The sequence below is a fragment of the Mauremys mutica genome, chromosome 5, assembly GCF_020497125.1.
Source record: "Mauremys mutica isolate MM-2020 ecotype Southern chromosome 5, ASM2049712v1, whole genome shotgun sequence".
In the NCBI taxonomy this organism is placed as follows: Eukaryota; Metazoa; Chordata; order Testudines; family Geoemydidae; genus Mauremys; species Mauremys mutica.
In genome coordinates this window covers 81,572,631-81,599,397 of record NC_059076.1, presented here as the reverse complement: position 1 = coordinate 81,599,397, position 26,767 = coordinate 81,572,631, and the positions used below count along the sequence as shown (strand labels likewise).

Below are 26,767 nucleotides of genomic sequence, written 5' to 3'. Positions count from 1 at the left end.
GATGACTTGTCTCGTTTCCAGTTTGACAGATTTCATAAGCTTGCACCAGGGCCTAGCAGGGAACGTGAGCAGAGGCCGCTGGAACCTTGGAATGTGATGTGGTCAGCAAAAAGGAGATTTTTGGCTCCACCTTACAAGTTGTTTGTTTTGTTTTCTTTTAGGAGTCTTGTCAATTCAAGGATCCAGAGAATTGGTCACTTATGTGGCCCTCCATGGAGGGTGGCTGATGCAGTACCAGGTCAAGGACAGTGAAGCTGCTTGTGCCCCTTGACAATCACACATGGAACAATGGTTCTTTCTCCCCTGTAGGGCTGCTAAGCAAGTGGCCATTTGGAGTTGTCTGGGAGCCTGGCAGGTTGGGGACAGGGGAAGGCAGCTAAGCAAATTGCTCGCACCACCTGGTCGTGGATGTTCAGTGCAGGTACTCCACAGGGAGGGCAGACAGTGACCAGAAAAATGGTCTGGTAAAAGACTTAAAAGGAGGTCCTAGATAATGGAACAGAACTGGGGAGGGGATTGGGGACTCCTATGACTGGTACAGCAGGGAGCCAACCCATCCATTCTCACAGCCCTCCTTGACCCTCTTACAAGGGTGGTGGATGGTAAAGTCCAAGCTATGGGTCAGCTGGGGGACCTGGATGGAAACAAAGGGGGGCCATGGTAGCCCTGGAGAACTGATTTGAATAAGCATGGATTTGTCTGCACTGTACACTTTATCTGCCGGGTAGTCCCAGACATCTATATAATAAAGTTGCGGCCTGATTAAAACCCATAACAAGGCTCCTGTCCTTCTTGCGGTATACCCAGACAATGAGTTGAGCATGATCTCTGTACTTGTTTGAGACCTGCTATTTTTATTTGGCCGTGTATAGATCAAGGGATCTGAGAATTGCCCTCATATCCTTCAGGGTGTGAAGTGACTCATCTGTAGAATGAGAAAATGACTTATGACCGAAGAGAAGATCCACTACAGTAGTCTGTATGTCACTTGGAAAACTGGATAGCTGAACCCAAGATTCTTGTCACATCACAATGGCAGTGAACATGGACCAGGCTGCAGCATCAGCTGCTTTCAAGGAGACCCACAGAGATGTAAGTGAAAGTCAGCTTTTGGTGAACACAATGGCTTTAAATTGTTCTCTTAAATTAAAAGATAGGATCAGCATCCTTTTAGACAAGGTGAGGCCTAATGTGCATGTACAAGATAAAGCAAACCCTATTTACTACTCTAACCTGTAAGTGGTGGAAGAAGCAGTAGAATAAGGAGTGAGGTAATGCCCTCAGGGAAAATTCAAGCATTAAGTATTTATGTGTTACTTGCATGTTTATATTAGATATATTCCTAACTTAACTAATTGGTTATGCATTATTATTCCAAAAATAGGTATCAAGTTAGCTGCAACTCTGGATTTCCCCACCGTGGTAAAGGAAGCCAGCAACATAACCTTTGTGCTTTACACAGGAATTATTCTTTTAAGGAAGTATCAAAGCCTCTCACAAGCAATATGTAGCAGACTGCCACCCACAACATAAATCATGCTTATTATTATAGGTTCAAATTCATTGACATAAAATGTTAAACTTATAAAGGGAAACTTTGCAATTAGATATTTCCTAAATAAATCATGTGTTTTAATCTAGGATATAAAGACTCAAGAAAAGAAGGCTCCTGCCTAAATAATCACACTTATTTTACAGGCACACCAAGGTTGTAAACCCAGTACAATTAATAATTTCAAACCTTAGGTTTCCCAGACCTGCTCTGAACAATGTTTAATCCATTGGTGGTATGGTTTGTGGTATGTTGGGATTATTGTTTGGATTTATTTTATGTTGTGTGTCATGTGACTGGGTTATGATTTTTCATATTTTGGGGGGGTCTTTTGTTGCAACAACCTTTTTGTGCACAGAGATGTAAAATAAAATTAATAGTAAAACATTCTTCTTTGTGGCATCACATTATTTCAGTATTAGAACTGGAATCTAACTACCAGGGGTGTGTCCCTATAAAACACCTGGGATGGTTCAATCTTTGCAGAAATTAGTCAGGTATGTTTGTTTCAATGAACAATTTAATTGAAACTAATTATACATAAACCTCTACCCCAACATAATGCGACCCGATACAACACAAATTCAGATATAACACAGTAAAGCAGTGCTTCGGGGGTGCAGGGCTGCGCACTCTGGTGGATCAAAGTAAATTCAATATAACAGAGTTTCACCTATAACACGGTAAGATTTTTTGGCTCCCAAGGACAGAGTTATATCGAGGTAGAGGTGTACACACAATTTTGATTTGAAGTTTGTCAGGCAATATAGCCAGTTATTTGGCAGAACCCAGATTAAAATTCAGAAGTTTATTGAGCAAACCATCATATTAATGTAGGATTAATAGCAATATTACAACAATAATGTTTTACAATAATATATTTTATTTGGTTCTCATAATCAAACTCCACAAAAATATAAAATCAAGTTCCAGATAAAGTAACATGGTGTTAAAATAATCATCGAGATTATCATCCCAACAAAGCGGGTGGTGCATGTGACTATACTGGAAGGAAGTCTTGTTAACTATTTATGTATTTGCCCTTGTAGAATTTGAGACATGGTGTTTTGTTTAAGAATAGCGAAAGGAATTAAGTTGCCAAATTCAAAGCTGGTAAATGCCATAACATCAAGTCCCAGAATACTGTACCAGGAAAGAGACACGTCTTTACAGGAACTCAGCAGTAAGACAAGACCCTCAGAGGAGGCCCAAGCCAAACCCAGCTCACAGCACTATGTAGCTGACAGATTGTTCCTCCTCTCAGCAGTCTTGACATCCATACAGTTTGTTCATGAAGGCACTTGGCCAATTACATGCAGACGCACAAGCGCCAGTGTTTATACAATGTTAAGGGAACAAAGAAAAAACAGACTTTGTTGTCAACCTCCAAATGACGAACGCTATAGCTGGAGTCAATGACAGCAGGCCAATAGAAGGACACTCTTTGGTGCACTGGTACCATCTTCAAAGCCATATGATCTCATCCCCAAATGGCAATATACCAAGCTTGGGGAAGACTAATAATCAAAACATGGACAGTATGGAGATTATTGCCTGAACTAATGGTATCAACATATATATTGTTTTACAATACATATATATCTAAAATGGACATATTGTAAAGAGAATACCAGGTGAAAGTGCAACCCTCAGTTATAAGCTAATTAAGGTAACCATGCCACCTTTACTAACTTGTGAAAAGGTCTAGCCTCTAATCAATAACTCCAGGGTGAGAAGTGGCTACACTTAAACCAAAAGTGTAATAGATACAATGTCATCAATTTCTGTATACAGTATACACATATAGCACAATTTAGAATTGGGAAAGGCCCTACATCTAATCAAGGATTAGCAGTTGCTAAATGGTATGGTTAAAGGTGTTTCTAAAATATAGAACAGGAAGAGCCATTTGTTTTAATTCTTATTTTAAAAAGTGCCACTGCTCCCTAATTAAGATGCTTATCTAACTAAGATTACATCAAGGCACCTCCTTGCCTGTGTTCAATCCAGATAAGAATATCTATGGTCACTTGGCAGCTATCCACTCAGTAGGTCACAAGGTCTACAATAAACGCATTCATAGGCACCGACTTCCCATCTTTCACATGGGTGCTCGACCACCCACCCCTCCACACCCCAGTCCCGCCCCCACTCCATCCCTTCCAGGAGGCCCCGCCTCTTCCCACCTCTTCTCCACCCCCATTTCAACCCCTTCCCCAAAGTCCCCGCCCAAACTCCACTCCCTCCCTTCATATATTCCTCCTACTCCAAATCCTCACCCCAACCCCACCTCTTCCCCACCTCCTCCCCTGAGCATGCCACATTCCTGCTCCTCCTCCCCATCATGTAGTGTGCTAACATTACCAAAAAACTGTTTGGTGGCGGCCAGGCAGGAAATGCTGGGAGGTAGGCAGAGGAGCGGGAACATGGCATGCTCAGTGGGGGGAGGAGGTGGCGGTGGCAGCGCAGAGGCTGAAGGGAGCTTGGCTACTAGTGGGTGCAGAGCACCCCTTAATTTTTCCCTGTCAGTGCTCCAGCCCCAGAGCACCCATGAGTCAGCGCCTATGAACCCATCAATGTACTTCCTCTGGTAGTATATCATCCAACATAGGAAATTCCAGTGATGGCCTGTTGCTCTGAAAAGCTGTATCAGTACATTTGCAAATAAGAGATGTTTAAGGTGGATACACTGCAGTGTGGCCAGAAGGAATTTATGATTAGAGTTCTGGACTTCAAAAGGTATCTGAAGCATATCTGCTATTTGCTTCATCCAGTCCTGGAATTACTTGAAGTCATCTGCCTTTACAGCCTCAACAGGTAATGACAATGAAATATTCATTGAAGATTTTACTTCCTTATCAGCCCTTAACATCTTGTTCTTCAAAGGTCAACTCTACCGGTTCTGGTTGGTGAGATGGAAATGAAGGTAAAGGGGAGGAGAGAGAGAGAGAGAGAGAATATGTTTACGCTCCCTGTATGGGGAACTCTGATATCTCAGAAATTGTTGATAGTATAGGCCCCATAGATCCCAATAAGGCTACTTAGATGGACCATACATCACAGGGAAGAAGCAGCTACTGTTTACCATCCCAGTTGGTCAGAGGTCAAGGTCACCTCTTCCCTCCACATGCACAGGAGAGTAACATCCCACTGAATAAACAGAGAGTTGAGAGTCAATCTCCTTCAATATATTCAGTGGGAAGCAATAAGTGCTCTCCCTGGTCTTGATGAGAAAAGTGCTTTCAGTGACCCAGAGGATCTTGCTAGCGAAGAATGTGCAGAATCAGAGAGAGACAACTCTGGTTCATTGGGTACAATGAGGTCTCTTGAGGACTGGAACTCTGCAATACAGGAGTAAAATAGAAACTGACATTGGTATCTGGCTTGTATGAGCCAGAAGATAAGCCTGCACAAACAGATTCAGGAGGTACAAAATGAGGTGCCAAAGAAGGCACTGAGGGTACCAAGGAATCAGTTGGTGAGTAACTCTTCATTGTAGAATCTCTGCTGAAATGGCTGTGACCTGTAGCAAAGGAGGTCTTCAATGTCTTTTTTGACAGAAGCATGGCTCTGAGAAGCCTTAGACACCTTTGCGGTACCATATGCACTTGGAACCTTGGAAGCTCTCCTTTTGGGATCTGAGGTCTCTGGTGATCAAGAATTCTTTAAGAAAGAGCTCTCAGTCATGCTCCTCTTAACACTACTCAGGACGTAGTAGTGCCAGGACGTCCATACCACAGCTACAGGAGAAGACATCCCCCAAAGCTTTGGTGATCAGGACCTCAAGGAGGACAGGGTAGCAGTTGTTTTATACCTTTTAGCTCTCAATGACCAGGGTCCAGAGGTGGACAGATGGGTTCTCAGAGCTCTGCGTGGAATCTCATCCTAAGGCTTGCTCCACCATGAGGAGTTTTAATTTTATCTCCCTGTTCTTAAAGGATCTGCTTTTAAATGAACAGCAGATTTTACAGATTTAACGGTATCTCTTCCCCCCCCCACCCGCACTTTAGACACAGAGTGTCCATTGCTAACCAGGTAGGAAAAATGAAGTTTAAAGTCTAGGGATCCCAGTAAAAGAGTCCAAAATAATAATTGAAATGGGAAAACACAAACAAGGGGGAAAAGAAGAATCCCAAAACTAACTACTGTAACTAGAAATAACTTTACTATCTAATAAGCATGGTCAAGTGGGCATGCTCGACGCTCCATCAGAGCAAAGGAAATTGAGAAAGGACCAAGGTAGGTTTCCTGTGCAGCTGTATATATCCTTGCTACAGCCCATGAGGATGTGTAGGGCACATGCCCAGGCCAAACAGGCACTGCTACAAAAAAAAAAACCCACACGCTGATTGAAGTCACAGGGGCTGCATGCACACTTGAAGTGGAGCACCTATAGGGACATTACTCAAATAACATGTTCAAAAACACATTTAGTGCCCAAGACAGTTTCCATTCAAGTCAATGGCAAAAGTCTCCCATCATTATTAATGGGAGCAAGATTGGGTACGAATGTACCTATAAACATCATTAACAACTATGGTTAATTAGAACTTTTTTTCCTCCATATATAGCCCGCATGTGTTTCCAAAGAGACAGTCAATTATATGAAAAGCCTGAAGGAGCCATAATGGGTCATTTTTAAACTAGAAGGAGGCAAAGCAGCATTGGACATAAGAAAAAATTTAGAACAGGGCCACCTTTAATGACCTGTAACTAAACAACAGTTTGACATTATCTTCAGTCTTTGCCTAAATATTCATCATTCCCTTTAAAATAATTCTAAAAATTTGGCTGCCATATAGCCAGACTGATAGTCTTGATACATAGGTTCTAATCCCAGCTCAGAAACCGACTTGCTGGGTGACTGCGAACAAACAACCTCTCTCTGCTTCAATGTGTACAGTGTAAAATGAAGGTAATTATATTTACCTACTTCATAATTATTGTGAGGCCTAAAACTCCACTGGTCATTTTTTCCCCCCCATGAGCAACTGAAAAAGAAGGGTTATACTGAAAGATGCATTTCAGTCTTAACTATGACAGTCCCATCACTCTCAGTAATGTGAAATGACCTGCAATGTGTTTAGAACTTCAACAACCAAGCTTAAGACATTGGTGTATACAAAAGTAGTTACTTTAATTACGTAGGCAACACCTTGCCACTGCCAATAGAAAACTAGGGGGGGAAGAAATCTTGAAAGGGGAAAATATTTTTATTTATATATGTATATAAATAAAACATTGTATTTTTGGCATACAAATTTAAACTGAAAACTTCCTCCCTTGTGTGCACAAAACCAGCCTTACGAGGACCAACTGCAGGGTTTGAACCTGGGATAACTCACACTGAAAGTATGAATATCTCCTGCTTGAACTAATGGCTTCACTAAGTCCCCCAGCTAGCTGGTTTGGGTCAGCCACTAGAGGGGAACAAAATCCCACATTATACATGAACTACATGTGCTTTTCTAGCTACAGCTCATTACATTGTGCCTGTTTTCTCCAGACCACACTAAATAAAACAGCAAGTACAGCAGTGATTTCATAATAAGATAAGATGGCCAGAGGCATCCATTTTTTATAAAGACTTTATATCTCTAATGATTCCATTAGGCAGGATGCTACATACAAAGAGGAAAGAAACCTACTATATGTGGTATATGCTCCTTTCCATATGGTGGTGGGGATTTAAAGCAAGCAACAATGGGATGTGGGTGCATAAAAGCAAAAGGTAAACACTAAATAGCCACATCTAGTCCTTCTGCAATGCAAAATCTCAAGGTCCAAATGGCCAGGAGTATGGGAAGAAGAGTCTGAGGAACAGCTGTATTACACAGTATGATCCTCCCTCTACATGGAGACATTCAGGAATGTTAATCCAAATTAACCGAAGGTATGAATTTAAAGGTAATTCACACTAAACTAAATCATAGAATCTCAGGGTTAGAAGGGACCTCAGGAGGTCATCTAGTCCAACCCCCTGCTCAAAGCAGGACCAAACCCAACTAAATCATCCCAGCCAGGGCTTTGTCAAGCCTGACCTTAAAAACCTCTAAGGAAGGAGATTGCACCACCTCCCTAGGTAACCCATTCCAGTGCTTCACCACCCTACTAGTGAAAAAGTTTTTCCTAATGTCCAACCTAAACCTTCCCCTCTGCAACTTGAGACCATTACTCCTTGTTCTGTCATCTTCTACCACTGAGAACAGTCTAGATCCATCTCAGATCTAGAGTGGAACCCCCTTTCAGGTAGTTGAAAGCAGCTATCAAATCCCCCCTCATTCTTCTCTTCTGCAGGCTAAACAATCTCAGTTCCCTCAGCCTCTCCTCGTAAGTCATGTGCTCCAGCCCCCTAATCATTTTTGTTGCCCTCCGCTGGAATCTCTCCAATATATCCACATCCCTCTTGTAGTGTGGGGCCCAAAACTGGACACACTACTCCAAATGAGGCCTCACCAGTGCTGAATAGAGGGGAATGATCACATCCCTCGATCTGCTGGAAATGCCCATACTTATACAGCCTAAAATGCCATTAGCCTTCTTGGCAACAAGGGCACACTGTTGACTCATTCAGCTTTTCGTCCACTGTAACCCCTAGGTCCCTTTCGGCAGAACTGCTGCCCAGCCATTCGGTCCCTAGTCTATAGCAGTGCATGGGATTCTTCCGTCCTAAATGCAGGACTCTGCACGTGTCCTTGTTGAACCTCATCATATTTCTTTTGGCCCAATCCTCTAATTTGTCTAGGTCCCTGTGTATCCTATCCCTACCCTCCAGCGTATCAACCACTCCTCCCAGTTTAGTGTCATCTGCAAACTTGCTAAGGGTGCAGTCCACACCATCCTCCAGATCGTTAATGAAGATATTGAACAAAACCGGCCCCAGCACCGACCCTTGGGGCACTCCACTTGATACCGGCTGCCAACTAGACATGGAACCATTGATCACTACCTGTTGAGCCCGACCATCTAGCCAGTTTTCTATCCACCTTACTGTCCATTCAGCCAGCCCAGACTTCTTTAACTTGCTGGCAAGAATACTGTGGGAGACTGTATCAAAAGCTTTGCTAAAATCCAGAAATAGCACATCCACTGCTTTCCCCTCATCCACAGAGCCGGTTATCTTATCATAGAAGGCAATTAGCTTAGTCAGGCATGACTTGCCCTTGGTGAATCCATGCTGACTGTTCCTGATCACTTTCCCCTCCTTTAAGTGGTTCAGAATTGATTCCTTGAGGACCTGTTCCATGATTTTTCCAGGGACTGAGGTGAGACTGACTGGCCTGTAGTTCCCTGGATCTTCCTTCTTCCCTTTTTTAAAGATGGGCACTACATTAGCTTTTTTCCAGTCATCCAGGACCTCCCCCGATCGCCATGATTTTTCAATGGCTCTGCAGTCTCATCGGCCAACTCCTTTAGCACCCTCGGATGCAGCGCATCCGGCCCCATGGACTTGTGCTCATCCAGCTTTTCTAAATAGTCCCGAACTACTTCTTTCTCCACAGAGAGCTGGTCACCTCCTCCCCATACCGTGCTGCAGAGTGCAGCTGACCTTGTCTGTGAAGACAGAGGCAAAAAAAAGCATTGAGTACACTAGCTTTCTCCACATCCTCTGTCACTAGGTTCCCTCCCTCATTCAGCAAGGGGCCCACACTTTCCTTGACTTTCTTCTTGTTGCTAACATACCTGAAAAAACCCTTCTTGTTACTCCTAACATCTCCGGCTAGCTGCAACTCCAAGTGTGATTTGGCCTTCCTAATTTCACTCCTGCATGCCTGAGCAATACTTTTATACTCCTCCCTGGTTATTTGTCCAATCTTCCACTTCTTGTAAGCTGTTTTTTTGTGTTTAAGACGAGCAAGGATTTCACTGTTAAGCCAAGCTGGTCGCCTGCCATATTTACATTTCTTCCTACACATCGGGATGGTTTGTTCCTGCAACCTCAATAAGGAGTCTTTAAAATACAGCCAGCTTTCCTCGACTCCTTTCCCCGTCATGTTATTCTCCCAGGGGACCTTGCCCATCAGTTCCCTGAGGGAGTCGAAGTCTGCTTTTCTGAAGTCCAGTGTCTCTGTTCTACTGCTCTCCTTTCTTCCTTGTGTCAGGATCCTGAACTCGACTATCTCATGGTCACTGCCTCCCAGGTTCCCATCCACTATTGCTTCCTCTACTATTTCTTCCCTGTTTGTGAGCAGCAGGTCAAGAAGAGCTTTTCCCCTAGTTGGTTCCTCCAGCACTTGCACCAGGAAATTGTCCCCTACACTTTCCAGAAACTTCCTGGATTGTCTGTGTCAAAGTAAAGCCATTCAGGCCTTGGCTACACTTGAGAGTTACAGCGCCGTACCTCGCTCCCCGTCCACACTGGCAAGGCACATACAGCGCTGTATCTCCCTGGCTACAGCGCTGGTTGTACTCCACCTCGACGAGAGGAATAAAGAGAACAGCGCTGCTGCTGCAGCGCTGGGGTGCCAGTGTAAACAAGGAATAATCTTACTATGCTGTAACTGACCTCTGGAACCTTCCAATAATGCTTTTAAGTAAAGATAACTCTTTGTTTTGTTGTGAACTCTGGGCTCTGGGACCTGTTTATCAAAAAAACAAACACAGCTATGTTTGCTGTGAATGAGCTCCTTTGGAACGCCCACAGCTAGTGTTTGCTTGAAGAGAGGGGGCTTGAGGAGAGAAGCAGCACGGCATGGGGGAGGGAGTGAGGGGGTCCGTTTTGGGAAGGCTGCTTATCTGGTCTGTGAGGAATAAAAACCAAAGAGGGCTATTTGCTTTCAGTGAGCGAGAGGGGGTGGGGGAGGGGGTTGGAACTTGCAGCTGCTGACACAGTGTCGGCTCCAAAAATCCACTCACTCTCTCCCCCAAACTCCCTGTCACACACCACCCCAGCCCCCCTTTTGAAAAGCACATTGCAGCCATTTGAATGCTGGGATAGCTGCCCATAATGCACCGCTCCCAATGCTGCTGCAGATGCTGCAAATGTGGCCATGACAGTGTGCTGGTAGCTGTCAGTGTGGACAGCGCTTTCCCTATTCAGCTGTACGAAGACAGGTTTAACTCCCAGTGCTGTACAGCTGCAAGTGTAGCCATACCCTCAAACTCCAAATGAGAGTGTCCACACAGAGGTTTAAACTATTTAACTAATCCACACCATTAATTTAGATTAATTTTCCCAAGCATCTCCATGTACACAAGCTGTAAAGTACCATGAATTCCAGGTTACTGTCCCCTTGAAAATGTTGGAGCATTAACTTGTGGAGGACTAACCAACAGTAGCATGGTACAGCCAATATACATGTTTCAAAGAACCTGGAATGGGCATACAACAGTCATAATGGTCATCTGATATTAACTGCTAGATCAGCTGACCACTACAACTCATTCTACTCCACCACTCATCAAACTCTCTGAGAAAGTGATGCAGCAAGGTTGAATCTCAAAGTCACACAGCTATGGAAAGAGGAAGGATTGGGGTCACTGCACTCCTTCAGTTCAGATGTGTATTGGAAGGGACATATATGGCCCTACTGTGTATGTTAGCTGAGATCGTGTAAATGTGTAAAGTCTCTCTTGCTTAGCCCAGCCCCATAAACTGCAAGTCTATTACAACGCTAAATTTGAAAATCAGACATAACAAAAAGAGAGGGAAAAAACAAAAGAGGAAGTTGTCCTCAATCATTTCTAGGAATCCCATTCTTGCAGGTATCTGTAGGTGGTTTACTATACCAGGACAACTGTCTGACACACTACCTTGCAGCTTATGCCTTTTAACGAACAGTAGCACCAGCAACATTAAAAATCGTATCTGAAGTACACTGAAGTCAGCTGTCACTCACACTCCCCATGAGCAGCAGCCAAGGCTTAGTTCCCCTTAATGTTCATTCACTGATATAGAGGGAATGAGTGGTAGAGAACGCATGCACTTGTAATTCCAATCACAAAAAAAAAACCCTAACCAACAACCAATTGTAAAGAAGAGTAGAGATTAGAGTCTGACAGAGATTTAGAATCACGGGGGAAAAAAGAAAAGGCTTAATGGAGAAGTCTAGTGGACAACGGGATAAGGAGTAAGAGGAAATACGGAGACCTTTCAAACGCCTTAAAACGTATTTTGGCGCTTCTGAACACTGTTTAAAAAACCCAAAATACAAAACCCCCAAAAATGTAGAGATAATATTCAGTTTGGGATACACAGAAACCCCACAATGGACAATACAAAATAAGTTATGAAGACTGATATCTTTTTCTAGTTTATTTAATGTTTTATAACAGATTTTTAAAAATTTAAACATTTAATATTTCTATGCAGCAAATATGCAATAGAAAGCTACAACTATGTTAATTCATAAAAGGGATTTAAAACTATTCTGTACAAACACTCGCAAGCAACACAAACTGCCTGTTCGCAACAAGACAAGCAACTGTAAGGAAAGAAATATTAAAAGCAATCTTGAATTATGTGCAACAAATATTTGCAATGATATTGAAAGCAATATTGTTCTCATATCTCATGAGTAAGTGTTACATTTATTGCATAAACAATTTTTGGCAAGGGGCCTGCTGTTACAAACACTAACGTGTGAAATTTCCTGCAGGTGTATAACCTAGTTTTCTTTCAAATGGGCTACTCACATATGTAAGTGTAGAATTTGGCCCCCGATTTGCATCCATTGATCTCATCCAATCTATTAATTGCACATGAAGTCAATAATAATAGTAGTGATATGGTTTTGGTTATAAAATAGCATACAAAGACAATTAATCTCTAGAGTTAAAGATGACTCTCAAGATACACACATTTAAACACAATTTTCCATCAATGCAATTTCCATTGGAAAAAAGTTTTAGTTCAGGCATTATGTCTTTCAAGTTTCATTATATTTGGCATAAGTATCTGAAGAAGTGAGAGTTACTAAAAACATCTTGTCTTTATTCTTCTCCTCAATTCAAACCTTAAAGTTACAAAGTCCAATCCTACAAACTCCTACTCTTGTTGAAAAGTTCTTCCATGGGACCAATGGCATGCCAGTGTTCAAGATCAGAATTAAAAAACAAACAAATTGGAGCTGCAGTAATCTTTACTTCAGGTACTATCATTTGTAATCTATTCTGAGAACACAACAGTTTACTTCAAAATAAGGGCCTCATAGGTCCACTGCAGGAGGATTTTTTTTAATTGTCTATTAAACTAGTCATAACATTTTCCACTACTATTGTACATCCTAGATTGTCTGGCTATACTGAAAGAAGGACAGAGGACACTTGATATGGTTTTAATCAGGCCATAAATTTATAATTAGATGTATTAAAAGTACATAGTGCAGGTAACTCCATGTTCATTCAATACCTGGGGGGCTTCCACCATCCCCCCCATTTCCATTCATGTTCCTCAGCCTGCCCATTGTTGGGACCTTACCAGCCACCCCCCCTCTTGTACGAGGGTTAAAGTGGGGTAGGCTCCCTGCTATACCATTCATAGGAGTCCCTCTCTCCCCTCCTGTTCCATTCCTTTAACCAACACCTTTTTTAAGTCCTGTACCAAGCCATTTATCTGGTTACTGTATGCCTTCCCTATGGAGTACCTGCACTGAACATCTGCCCCATACTTACATAATGAGTTGAATTGTGTAGCCTAACCCCCTTCACTCCTCACCATAACAAAGCCCGCACGGAACTCACTCTGTGGAAAGCGAAAACCCCCTCACTCCACCTTAGCCAATCTCGTGGTGAGGGAAAAATTCCTTTCCAGCCCACCTCTGAGCAGAAAGGAGCGACTAGCGTGATGCCCACAGCAGTTCCTGACCAAACCTGGTATTTTGCCACCTCAAAGGGATGGAGGGTGGGCGTTCCCTTGCCTGTTCTGTAGGAAAAAGGGCTTCTCACACCCAGGCTTGCTCCTTTTCAACCCCTCAGTCCCAAGGGATAGTCAGCATCGCCACACTGTCCCATACTCCCTTTTGCAGCAGCTTCTCACCTCTTTCTCCCCCCTCCCCATAAAACACTGTTCCCTCTCCCTCAGCAAGCCAGACATAGGCTCTCCAGTTTAAAGGTGTGGTGTGGCCTTGTAGCATAGTCAAACATAGCTAAGTCCTGTTGGGTTAGCTTTACAGTTAAATTAAAATGAATGTCTGTGGCTATTTCTTTTTGCACATTTGCATCAAGTTGCTCTGGACTGGAGACATGCTACAATTATATATATGTATATATATATGTTTTGGAATTTAATATTTTAACATAATATTTTAAGCAGTCAGAGTTCTGAGATAGACACATTTTAATGCCATTTTCTTTATGGAGGGAGGTGCCCATCATATTAAATATGTACCATGAAATCATAACTTACTAAAGAATTTCTGATCTCTGAATGTTTTTCTTTTTTTTACATCTGATTCTTTTCTCCAAGCAGTCACAACTGTATCTAACATAAGAAGTCCAAATTCTGCTTGTCTAATTTACACAAATACTCCCAGTGAATTCAAAGGAACTATCTTGCACAAGAGAGGTGAACAGAGACCTGCCCAGAACAGGTTACAGAAAAGTTAAACCAGTTCAGTGAAGCTACATTTGACTGAATGTGAAGGAGTATGGACCCCCCATAACCCACTGTTGGGGGGTTGAAAAATGCTGGGTAACAACCCCACTGAAGTGAATGGAACTATTCATGTGAACACAGATCACAAGCAAGTAACCGTTTACAAGACAGCTCCAACCAGTTGAAGAAATAAGCATTTCTGAGAGGTCTAGTGAAAAAACAGCTAATTTGACATCAATTTTTTTTCATAAGTTCAAAATGTACCATTGAATATATTTAATGTCTGAATTTGAGAAAGAGCAACAAATAATAACTGCAAAGTATATTTAAACTGCTTGTCAACTTATGAAATTTGTAAAAATCACCCATTAACTTTTTAAGTAATTAAATCAAGTTACTACATGTCTATGATATTTGATAAGACTACAGTGCTGCGTATCCCAGTTAGGGTAGAATCCTTCATCAGACATTCACATCTTATCCTTAAACTCTCCTAGCTCCTAGAGGATAGTTCTTTAAAAGTAATAAGTCTGATCCTACAATCCCTTACTCATATGAATAATCACTACTCACAAAAATGAGCCTATTGAAGTCAATGGGACTATTTATTTGTATACAGATTACCAGTACTCATGCAGTGATTTTCAGGATCAGGCCCAACAACAAGTGCATAAAAACTGCACATCTCCCTGCTCCCTAAATTTACCATTTCCATCACAAATTCCTAGCTTAGAATGAATTACAGATTTCCTCAGAGACCAAAATAGTTTGTAAGTATTTCTCAAACTAGGACTAAATGTATAGATGTAAACACATAAAATAAATGCACAGCCCTAATTCAGTAGTTGAGCTCAGCAATCAGTATATAATGGCATTGCTCAGAACACGCAAGCAAACGAGGACAGACACAGGGATGGATTTTAAGTGGCTAGACACAACTTCATTTGCATTTATCATTGGAGAGGGGCACCATTTGTCCATCTCCCTATACCTGTTATTTAGGTTAGCCACTGCAGGGTTTATAGAGCATCTATCATACAGGCCATAACCCAGGGTAGATTTTCCACTGCCTAGCACAAGGAATTAGCTTACTCTGCTGAATCCTGCCACCTTCAACCCCCACCCCCCCAAAAGGGGATAGAAGGTACTAAAAATGGGCCATGATCTGCAAAGGACTTCATGTCTCCCTTTCTCCCCGCCCCCCTCCCGCCCTCCCTCCAGACCTGGAATCCACCAGCAAAATCCCACATCTCTTATTTTGTGGTTGCTGTCCCTTTATTTGCATTGAAATTCAGCCGCAAGTTGCGACGAAACAAACAAACATTCACACAACTCCTACTATTAAACCCTAAATCCTATACCTATTTAGCTTAACTGTGTCTCCATGTTGCTATTAGGAAGGTAAAACAAAAAATCACTAGGCCCCAGCCAATTTGATGCCAATGGGAAAAATTCCTTTCAGACCTCTAAACAGGCAATTAGTCAGACCTACAGCAACCTGAAAACACAGTTCCTATACCATGTAGCTATAGGGAGGGAGTGTAAGGTTCATCTAAAAATGGGGAAAGAGGCCTTAAAAATCCCTGCCCAAGGGTTTAACTAAATGAATGTGAGAGGAAAGAGTCAATCAGCTCCCACCTGTGGCTGACCCTTGGCAATGGGACATTCAAGGGGAAGAGGGTCCTATGCTTTTATACACTACCTGTTTATCCTAAAGCTGTTCAGCAGATTACAGATCCAATCAAGTTTCCCATCTGTTAAATCAGTGGGTGGCAACTGGACTGTCCTACAATTCACATGATAACTGCTTGTGTTACTATTAACTTAGAAAACAAAAAGAAAAACTGTGGAAAAATGTTCATAGGAATGGATTTAACAGTTTCTTTAGAGTTTGGGTTTTCAAAAGGACAAGTAGCCTTTTCAGAACTCAGGTAGTAATGATACTTTACCATTCATAGCCAAATGAAATTTGACACCTAAATACAGGTCATTAGCGTAACTGACATAAGAGTTTGCTCCAAATAAATATGAAGTATACTGAACAAGATCTGTTAAATTCCTTATTTTTTTACTACATTACAAATAGATAAAAACACTTCTATCCTCTGATGTTTAGAGAATTAGCTGATGGCATATCATAGAAAAATCACTTTGCCATCGTTTTCAAGTCCCTTGTTTGTCACACCATATCAAACTTCTTCATAACAGAGTTAAATATCTATTTTTGAAGATATTTTATGTATAACACTTGGAAGATATTAAACTTATGCCACTACTGCACTAAAGCAAGGGTTGACCTACACAGCTAATATTAAATTTCAGAAATTAAATACATATCAATACTGTATGCAGCCTAGCTGGAATTCTCTTGATTAAACATACTAATTAATTTAGCATTTATTTATGAGGTCCATTTATTCAGTCTACTGAATGTAAAGAGTGTACTGTATTTAAATATATTGTTAAAAGTTCTAATATTACATATTGCTCCATAAGTAACTATTTGGCTACTTCATGAAACTAAGCATCATTTTGAACTTAGTTTTATTAAAAGATTAATAAAGATGGATACGCACTTCTGAGAGCCATTTAAACACTTCAAAAACAATCTATTCTATGCTAAGTAAGTGTTTGTATTCCAGTTTTCCTGTGCTTTAAGAAATTTTCTCTGTAATATATTTTGATGGCTGCATTAATTAGCCCGCTCTTTTTTATGCAATTTATTATTTTCAAGCTTCAAACAAACAAAATCTATTAACACTTAAATGAATTTCCAGTTCATTCTCTACATAGATAGATCACTAAACTTTACTGGCAGGCTGTAATTAAATAGGTGAAAGATCCATAAAGAGGCAGCATAAGCATGAAGATTTCCGTTCAGGATGGTTCTTTCCTCATGGCCAATCCTGTAAGGAGCTGAGCGTCCTTAACTCCCACTGACTTAACTGAGACCTTAGGATACTAAACATCCTTTAAGAGGTGTGCAGCACCTCACATCATTAAGCTCTCAAATATTTATTGAAATCACAGCATTATACAAGTTTACCTGAGATACAAAGGGGGGGGGGAATAAAGTTTTTCTGCAGTTTTGTACCAAGGTGCATACTTAGCCAAACAACATTGTGTGATCACTATTCATTTATAGATCAGCTGAAAAGCTGGCTATCATTCACCCTCTGTCAACTGTTTATATCAAAAACTAAATTATTCAATTTGAACATTATACCACTATAAATGTTATGGGTTTGCTGCCATTAAACTGTAACAAAATAAAAGGTGAAAAGCTGTAAAAGATAATAAATTCCATGCAATCTTTTGCCCCTAATAAAGTGACCAATACAACATGTTAAATCATGCTCAAAATGAAACACATGAAGCCTATATTGCTCAAGGGTCCCACTGGCCAAAGTCTTGATTTGCTAACTAGTTTTGGATGAAAAGAAATCAAAGCTGAAGTCTCACCTGAATGTCTACCAGTATGACTTGTCAAATTCAAGCTGTAACCTTTCAGTATTCCTGAAAAAAAACTGTAGACAATCATTTGTGCAGAAGTAGTGGACCTGAAGTTCTACTGTTGCAAAAAGTCATATCAATTTACTGGTCTTATGAAATATGAGATAACAGTAAAATACCCACAGCTTGCTTGACCGCTGACTGAATAATAGAACTCGAATGATTTTTCCTCCCAACCACTATTACAGCATCATATGACTGCTCACTCACTTTTAGTCACTATATCACCACAGAACAAAGAATTTGACTGGCTGAACCATATCAAACCTTTTTCTAGTTACAGCTGCATGGTTCAGACCACACCACTGGCATGCAAAGCTTCTGACATGCAAATCAGAAACATCTCCTGAGCGGGGATAAAGGAGACACTGAAAGCTTTATAAATTTCAGTGGTATGAATGAAAACAAACTTTTACAAGAAAAATTGAACCTTATTTTGTGCTTTGTCAGGTTTTTTTAAATGCAAAATTAAGGATACCACTGGAAAGCAATAAGGCTCAGAACATCGGTATTTACTCAAATAAATAATACATTTTATGAATGGAATGAATTATATTGTTTATATTTTGCTGAAGAGGAAAGAAAGGGCTAACAAATTAAAGTTAAATGTATTACTGCAAATGTCTCATTCCGAGACACTCTGGGCCTGATCTACAACTAGTGTAAATCACCACACCTCTACCAAAGTCAATGGAGGTATGCTGATTGTAACAGCTGAGGATCCAGCCCCCTCCTGGCTTCAGTTGTTATTGAAGGATTATCCATTAAAAAAAAAAAAGTTTACTCCTGTTGGCAGTTTTCCTCTTAGTTTATAGACAGTAACAATACTTTGTGATCAAATTTACTGGTTGCATAATACATGTTTTAATAACTAAGTTTGCTAGGAAAATATTTATTTTTCAGGGAATAAACTGTGCTTATTAAACTCCCAATGGTTACGTACTAATATTTACTTAATGTTCTGAAGAGATTTTTATTACATTCTGTTCTATAGAAAAGTGAAATAAATTTAACATTTAATGCTTTTTGGTATTATGGAAATGCTGATGCTCCTAGTAATTATTATTAGTGGCCTGCCCCTATTATTTAGATAATTTTTGGCCAAGGTCTTATACATTTTATTTATGAAGCATCACACACATCTGATACAATGTAACTGAATAACAAAGTCAATGGGAAATGCTCTGTTGAGTTCAACAGCAGTGGAAGGCCCTATACCTGTATGACAACCAAATACTACATACTGTTCTAAGAAAAAAAGAATAGGAGTACTTGTGGCACCTTAGTATTCCTATTCATTTTGCGGATACAGACTAACACGGTTACTACTCTGAAACCTGTACATACTAATCTGTTTGCTAATTTGAAAGACCATTTATTAGCACCAATTATTTCTTAGATGACTGTACTTTAAAAACCATTCACCTATCCTTTGACCCAAAACAAACCATGTCAAATGTAAAACTCACCTCAGAAGTCTATATTTTAGGGAACTTGTAATCCTTCATTGAGTTGGTTTATAGTGAATAATGTGCTGTTTACACTGTTCAATTTCTTTTAAAGACTCTGAAATGTGGTTGTCTATTGTGTTTTCTCAAGAGAAGAAAATCCATATTTTAAATCTATGCTTCACCAATTACAGCACCGGGAGTAGTTTTCTTAAACTATCAGAAATTGTAAAATCTCAAAGAAAGAAATAGAACACATTGGACCCAGTCTACTGTGATTTTACGGCAATTTAAAAAAAAAAAAAGCATCATGCTGACAAAGTAATGCAGCACAAGCCACAAAATGACTTCGCTACCACATTTTACAGTATCAATAGATAATTGATTGTTTATACTATTGTCAGTATTAATTTTTATGATTGTTATTTCCATAGGTTATTGACTTATTATAGGGACAATTATTTCACCTCCATTCTTAAAGTTGTATTAATAGTTTGCATTACAAGCTGCTACATTAGACTTCTGTAACTTGAATGTAAAAACTTAGTAAGAATGAAACTCCAGTTAAAAATTCTAACTAGACATTTAATAAAAAATAGTATTCTTCCCACTCGACAGGCACATAACATATGAAACAAACAAACAAAAAAACCCACAGTTAATTCATTTAAAGTTACAGAAGTACTAAAAAGTTGTTTATTTCCAATGGAATATTAATGAGATGTAAAAAGTAGGTATAGAGATTAAATACTAAAATTTGTGCCAATGAAATCTGATTCACCAAAAGGGGATACTGTGTATAAAGTCACACAGAAAAACTTGAAAAATGCAGCAATTATGCACATTTACACCCAGCCCAATAAAAGGGGGGAAAAAGGAACAATAATACCTTCATGTGAATCACGCATTGAAGACTTGATTATCTGTTCTCTCTCTATGGAGAGTTAGTTATACTGATTTTGAACAGCATGTGTATCATCAGAAGAAAGTATTCTTTCTTTAGATTAGAGAAATATTTTAGACAGTATAAAAATGAAGCTGGAAGGTTGTTTTTGCTTTAAACATTGCAAATACTACATTTTGCAGAAAATTAATTCAAGAAATACATTACACTAATTCAAGAAATACAGTTACAGAAGATAGATAAATTTAAGAGTCCTCACTTAATGTTTCAGCACACACTACCTTTAATTTCTTTTAATTACTGTAAAAAATTTTTCACAATGTCCTAAACCGATTGTTTCTTTTCCCAAATTGAAAATAGTTTTATTATACATAGATTTGATGTGCATGCACAAATCCCAGATTAGAATGGATCTAATAGCACTGAAGAAGCCATTACTTGTGTATGATAGATTGTAAAGAATTTGCACAATAGCTATAGCCAGCCAGATTTAGACACCACCTAGTCCTACTGATTTCAATGGGTTTGCAAGAGATGTTAACTCAGCACTGAAAAATGTTGAGCCACATTCAGTGTCCTGGATACTGACACACACACACGATCTATATTATATTAATGAAAGCCAAAATTCTAAAGTAAGACTGCCAGGTGATCTTTAACTTGTCTGTTGAATTTCAGTGTTATAGTATTCAAAGCTGTAAAAACCTCACCCTGTTCCTAGACACACGACATATCTTGACACAAAGGAAGTTAAGATTGAAACTCTGTTTCTTAACTTTAAATTTTCTACCTTGTATCAGTTAAAGAGGTTACTTTATATCATTTTTATGTGAATAATATTTCATTCCAAACATGCACTGGAAAAAAATGTATTATGCAATGCAGACAGACATCAGTCTGGAAAGAGACTCTAAAGGTTATTATTGCAAGTGTTATTATTCTATACTCTGGAACATGTTGAAAAATATTATTCCCTTTGTAAGGGTGTTCTGGACTTCTGTTACAGCTATTTCAGCTACAGTTTAAGATGAACACGTTATCTTACTATATGTGTGAAAGAATGTATGGCTCTTCCACAGATAACACTGGCCTTTCTATAGTTGTGTGTTTAATATTTAACTATGTAATTGTACAAACATTTCATAATTTCCTCTCTGAAAACACTTATATTCAATAGTTTAGATAACATTTAATTGTAACACACCAAAAATTATCTAAACTGAAAATCTATCAGCCATGTATTTAGTGTCAATAGCGTGACATAGATAAACAATTACAACTAGAGATTAAAAAAAAAAAATCACTGGACAGACCACACATGAATGAAAGCAACACCAAACTAAAGACTTGGCACAACTCATTGGGGGGTTTGTTTGTTGTTTAAGGACCCTCTATTTCTTTGCTTTATTTCATACCACATTTGTTTTAATCTTGTCATCCAAATTTGAGTTCTATTGGACTACATATATTTGTGTGTCACACTCAGCAGTAAAATGCAAATGTATACTTTTGGTCTATAACAAAATGCTGATGAAGATGAGGTAGAAGGTATACAGACAGAGAACAAAATATGCAAATATCACAGCAGGCATGAGAACATCTACTATCCTTACTGTTTTTAGAAAAGGATAAAGAATTACCTCCCCATGCATTACCTTTCATTACCTGGGTTATATCTAATACCTCAAACAGTAAAGTTACATCACACAGCAGTAGGTTTACATATTGTACACAAAGACCATTCCCATTATTTAAGATTTGGGAAGTTAAAATATTTATGCCTTTCTAGAAGGACAAGTTATTCTTCAAAATAATGTTCAAAACAGGCAGTATCATAGTAAAGTATTAAGAAATTATTTGTAAATATGAATCATTCCAGATTTAAATAAAATACATGACTTTGTACCTAAGGCAGCAGTTTAAAAACAACATTCAAATATGCATGAATTAATTGTTCATAAAAAAGCCTCATTTTCTCTAACTCTTGTATAAAGCTTCGATCAGTCCACAGAAAGGGCATCTGAGTTGTGTGACCCAATAGTCTGAAACTCTTAGAAGCCATAACACTTGTTTTGAAACAAATGACTTCTCAAGATGGAGCAGTCCTGCTATCAATCACCAACAAGTTAATTCTACATAATAAGGCCGGTTTGGATGCAGACTGATACATTGTGAAACGCTGTATCTAAAATTGATTAGAACAGCACTCAAAATGAATGCAGCCCTCCAAATCACTTCTTTGCTCAGAAACATTAATCTCAATTATAAGGAGAGCTTCATAATGGTAATGCTTGGTATGAAAAAAAGTATTAAATAAATCAGGTTTTATAAGACATAGTAATTAATCAGTTTTAGAACTAAGAAGAGGAAAGCTTTTTAAAGTGCACATTTCTACTTTAAAGCCTTTGTAACATCCAAAACTTTAAAGATTTATTTTTCAAAAAGTGTATAACTGACAATGTAGAACCCATCTTAACTATGGGCTTTTAAATAAAAGGTTACTGAAAACTTTTATACTTTAACATTACATTTTAATGATACAATTCAGTGATCCTATATTTGTGCAACTTGCCACTCATACTGAAAGTAAAGACAAGTGCCATAAAAGAACTCCCTTAGTTCAATGAGTTATTTGGGAAAGGGAGAAATTTCTTGCACCCAACCAAAGCCTTCATGATAATATAGTAGAATTCTATTTGATAAACAGGGTTCAATTGAATAAACTAGCAGAAAGACTCATTGCACTGGGCACATCTGCATTCTCACATCTTTTAAAATAGCAAACCGGTTAGAAGAGTTAACATATAAGAAAACAGGTAATAAAGTAAAATAAGCTTCTAAAATACAATTAGGAATACCATATATTTTCTATGCTCAGATTTAACATGTCTATTTCATGCATACAGTAGTTCAAACATGGTCTTTGTCAAACTGATCAAGCAAAATACAATATATTTGTGCCTAACAAGATATCTCAAGTGAAAAGTATTTGGAAGATATTTTCCTTTAGATTTTTTTCATTCCTACAGTATTTTTAAACGGGGATATGTATTTTCTACAAGTTAGAATCTTATATGTCAGCATTAACTACAGTAAATTCAGTATCACTTTAGATTACAAGATACTTCTGTCCCAAAGTTTTACCATAAGTTATTTGTATTTTCTTTCAGGTCTATATAGCACAATGCAGTTTTGTATATTTGGTCTGATCCCACAAGGTGCTGAACACTCGCAGTTCCTACTGGACCTAATCCAAAGCTCATGGAAGTCAATGGGAGTTTTTTCCTTCACCTTCATGGGTTTTGGATAAGGCTAATTGATTTCAATGCAGTTGACAGTGCTCAGCACCTTACAGAACTGGAACTATAGTTTGTTAATTGTTGTATTTCTAGGAGATGAAGACGACAATGTAATGAACTTCAACTTTGACATAAATTTCATTTTCTAGTATTTGTATGGTTTATCTCCAAAAAAAATTTTCATTTGCATCTTTAAATCCATTTTCTTTTGTTATATCCTACCGGCTTGTCTGTTTGTGTATAGGATAATTACTCCTGGATCAAAAGGGGCTTAACTGAAGTACCAGTTTTAACTTGCTAACTGGATTATGAATGTTGCTCTGGAGTTTTCCCCTCCCCACTAAATTTTAAACAAAATACTTTATTTTTGATGGAAAAACTATTTGACAATCCTATCACATCTTTCAGTTTTCACACATGTAAAATTAGTTCACTTCTATTTATTAGTCAAATACACACACACAGTACCCTGTCTTCTAGTTTATGAGACTAAGTAATGTAACAAGTCCATAGTGACAATAAACAAACAACCCCCCCCCACACACAGCAGTGTAATATAACACATGTATAGAAATACTTCCACAATCTTCTTAATGCACATTTATTTGTAATCCTGAATGTCAGTTTTTTGTTCTGTTTTGTTTTTAGGGGGAATGATGGTTGTGTTTATTGTATTTTTCTTCAAGGAACATGCACATAATATAATTTGCAATTTTAAATTCTTAGTTATCTTATAGAGATATCATGTTTAGATTTAAATTCGTGCTTTATGGAGACTTAATATTGGAATTTACCTCTGCATAGAAACTATATTTAACAGTTTTAAAAAAATAAGGCAAAATATCAGCATCTAGAAGCACGATAAGCAATAAACTGGATAGCATATAAAGAAGGATAACAATATGTAAAGTTAAAGAATTTCTAATACCAAACAGGTTTATCACATTTAGTAAGTACAAATGCAGGCTGTTTAACTATTCTCACATTAAAAACTGTTTTGAATCTAAATATAAACAAATTTGAAAGAGCCTTGAACTGCAGAAGACCACAGAGTAATGACTGATATTAGAATTTAAGATTGTAGGTCCATATACAGGCTATTTTTCATGTATTTTAATAAGGTAAATTACTTGGTTGTAAAGTGAAGTTTACAATATAAAACTTTTTAGCACATAAATCACAGTCCCTGACACTATAGATCATATAAAGCACAGTATTCTTCTAAGAAAGAAAACAAAAATACAGGAAGTTTAAATATCATTAGATAAAAACAAACAAAACACCAACAACTTGGAATCTGTTTCAGTCACTGTTTACTAACTCTACTTATTTTACATTTTCTTTGCAATTTATTGAAAAAAAAATTTTAAAAAAAGAAGAGGTAAAACCTGAACATAAACTTCTATTTCCAGAGTGTACAGACCACCCAATGGAGTCTGCCACTGGCTACAAACGTTTGACAAATACATTGTCAGAAGATAGGAAATATAGTGCTCTGAATAAAGACAATCTTAAGTATATAGATCACAGATGATATGAACCATGTTAAAATCTACCACAAGTCAAACCAGGGCAACCTTTTACGTTTCTTCAACTTCCGTTACTCTTACAAAATAAAAGTCTGGACACTTTCATTTATCTTCCAAGTGTAATGAAGTGACTTGAGAAAATAAATGAAGCTGCTGTGGTAGCAGCTCTTTCTGCACTAGAGCTACAGTAGACTGCAATAACGTGCAAGCCCGCACCTTTGCTAGCTTACAAAGTGTATGTTTGGGATAAGTAGCGTGTGTACGCGTACTCACTGCATCGGTTCAGCAAGAACTGAGAGACCCACGTTTGGACACAGCAGCACCACGCAAGCGGAGAGCATCGCCAGCAGGAAGAAGCGCAGAACTCGGATGAGCTCGCTCTATAAAAACTCCGCTCATTTGCTAGGCGCCTTTTCCTCCTCTCGTGGTCCCCGTGTCCATCCCCTCCTCACAGCGTGGTATTTAGCAGGGCTGCCAGCAGCCAAAGCTCCCCTTAGAGGAGGGGATGCTGGAGACGGGGGCAGAAGAGAGGAAATAGTGGTGTGGGGGGAGCCCGCCACACACTCCCAACAGAGCGGCTCACTCCACTTGCCGCCTCCGGGAGGGGAAGGACACAGTCCCGATTTAAACAAATCTTTCAGACTCCCCGGGCTCCCGGCACCCTCCCGCGCTCGCAGCTGCAGCGCCACCCCGCTAGCTCCCCACAACCACACGCCAGCCCGGCCACTAGGACCAGCCCAGAGAGCAGCGCTCCACTTACCCAGGGCTGCCAAGCTCGCTCTGTCTCTTCTCCGCCTGCTCTCAGTATCCCAGCAGCGGCGCCAGGAAACGCACCACGCACCCAGCACTTGGCCAAAAGCGGGGGGAGGGGAGAGAAGGAGGAGGGGAAAGCAGAAAAGAAAGGAAAAGTGTTACAAGTTCCTTCCCGTGCCCGCTGCTGCACCCTGCCAGGGGCTGGGGCAGCCGGGGGGAGGGGGGCTGAGACAGGGAGAAATGCCCAGCGCCCTGGAGCTCACTTTCTCCCTCTCCCCGCCTCCCCCAGTCCCTGGCTCTGTTCTCCCCGGGCTAACAGGGCGCGCGGGGACGAGTTGCTTTCCGCTCTCGGGAGAAGGCAAGGGGGGGGGTGTCTAGTAGCGTGCCCGGGACCAGCAGCCAGCGCCGCCGGCAGGACCTAGCTGAGCACCAACACAGGGAACCCCGAAGGGAGACTGGGCTCAGCGGCAGCCCCTGCCCCTGCCAGTCAGCCACACACGCGAGAGGAGCCTACCATGCGCCGCCCCAGCGCGGAGCAGGGGGAGGGGGCGAAAGCCGCTCCCCAGCACAGGGCGACCGGGACCCGCCTGAGCATTTATAATCCCCAGCGCCTCCGCTCCAGCGCCCGCCGCGTGGACAGTGGCTCCCCTCTGCTCCCCTTTCCGCAGAGATGTCCCCTTGGCTGCGTTTTCCTGCCAGCTGGGATTTGCTGGACTGAACCACCTTTGCCTTCTTCCCCGCTTCTCCCCGCCGCCGCCGCCGCCTGCCTTGGTTAATGTAAAATACCGAGGCTCCCATGCTGTGACCAATCAGTACATCTACTACTAGTGCAATGATTTAGGGGTCATCCATGAATAACACTTCACGCTGATGAATGGCTCTTTGCAGCTTTCTGCCCTGATGAGGGTGTCTGCACGCTACTGATTGCAAACACTAATGAACTTACAGCCTCATTATATATTCTCTCAGACCAGTGCTAGGAGAGGGGGGTTTTACCGGGGGGAAGGGGCCTGGTTGATTGACTGATTTTTCCATGGGGACGGGGATAATTGTGATAAATAACTGCATTTTTACCCCAGTGCATGCACCTCATCAATGTAATCAAAACCTCTGATAGTCTTAGAAAATACTTTTCTTGCTGTTTCAGAGGTTGGGCATATTAGGTCAGCTGAGCCACTAGATAACGTGGGAGTGAGCAAGAAACTGCCTAGGAAGATTGATGCGGAAGCAGAGG

General features: G+C 40.0%; 1 protein-coding gene across 1 annotated transcript in view; it reads right to left on the bottom strand.

Moving 5' to 3' along the window:
* Positions 1–26,767, bottom strand: part of TENM3 (teneurin transmembrane protein 3) — a 1,686,859-nt gene that overhangs the window by 645,723 nt on the left and 1,014,369 nt on the right. The window contains exon 9 of the mRNA XM_045017713.1: positions 25,541–25,627. The gene's annotated coding sequence lies outside the window, so the exon portion shown is untranslated. The remainder of the gene's footprint in view (positions 1–25,540; positions 25,628–26,767) is intronic.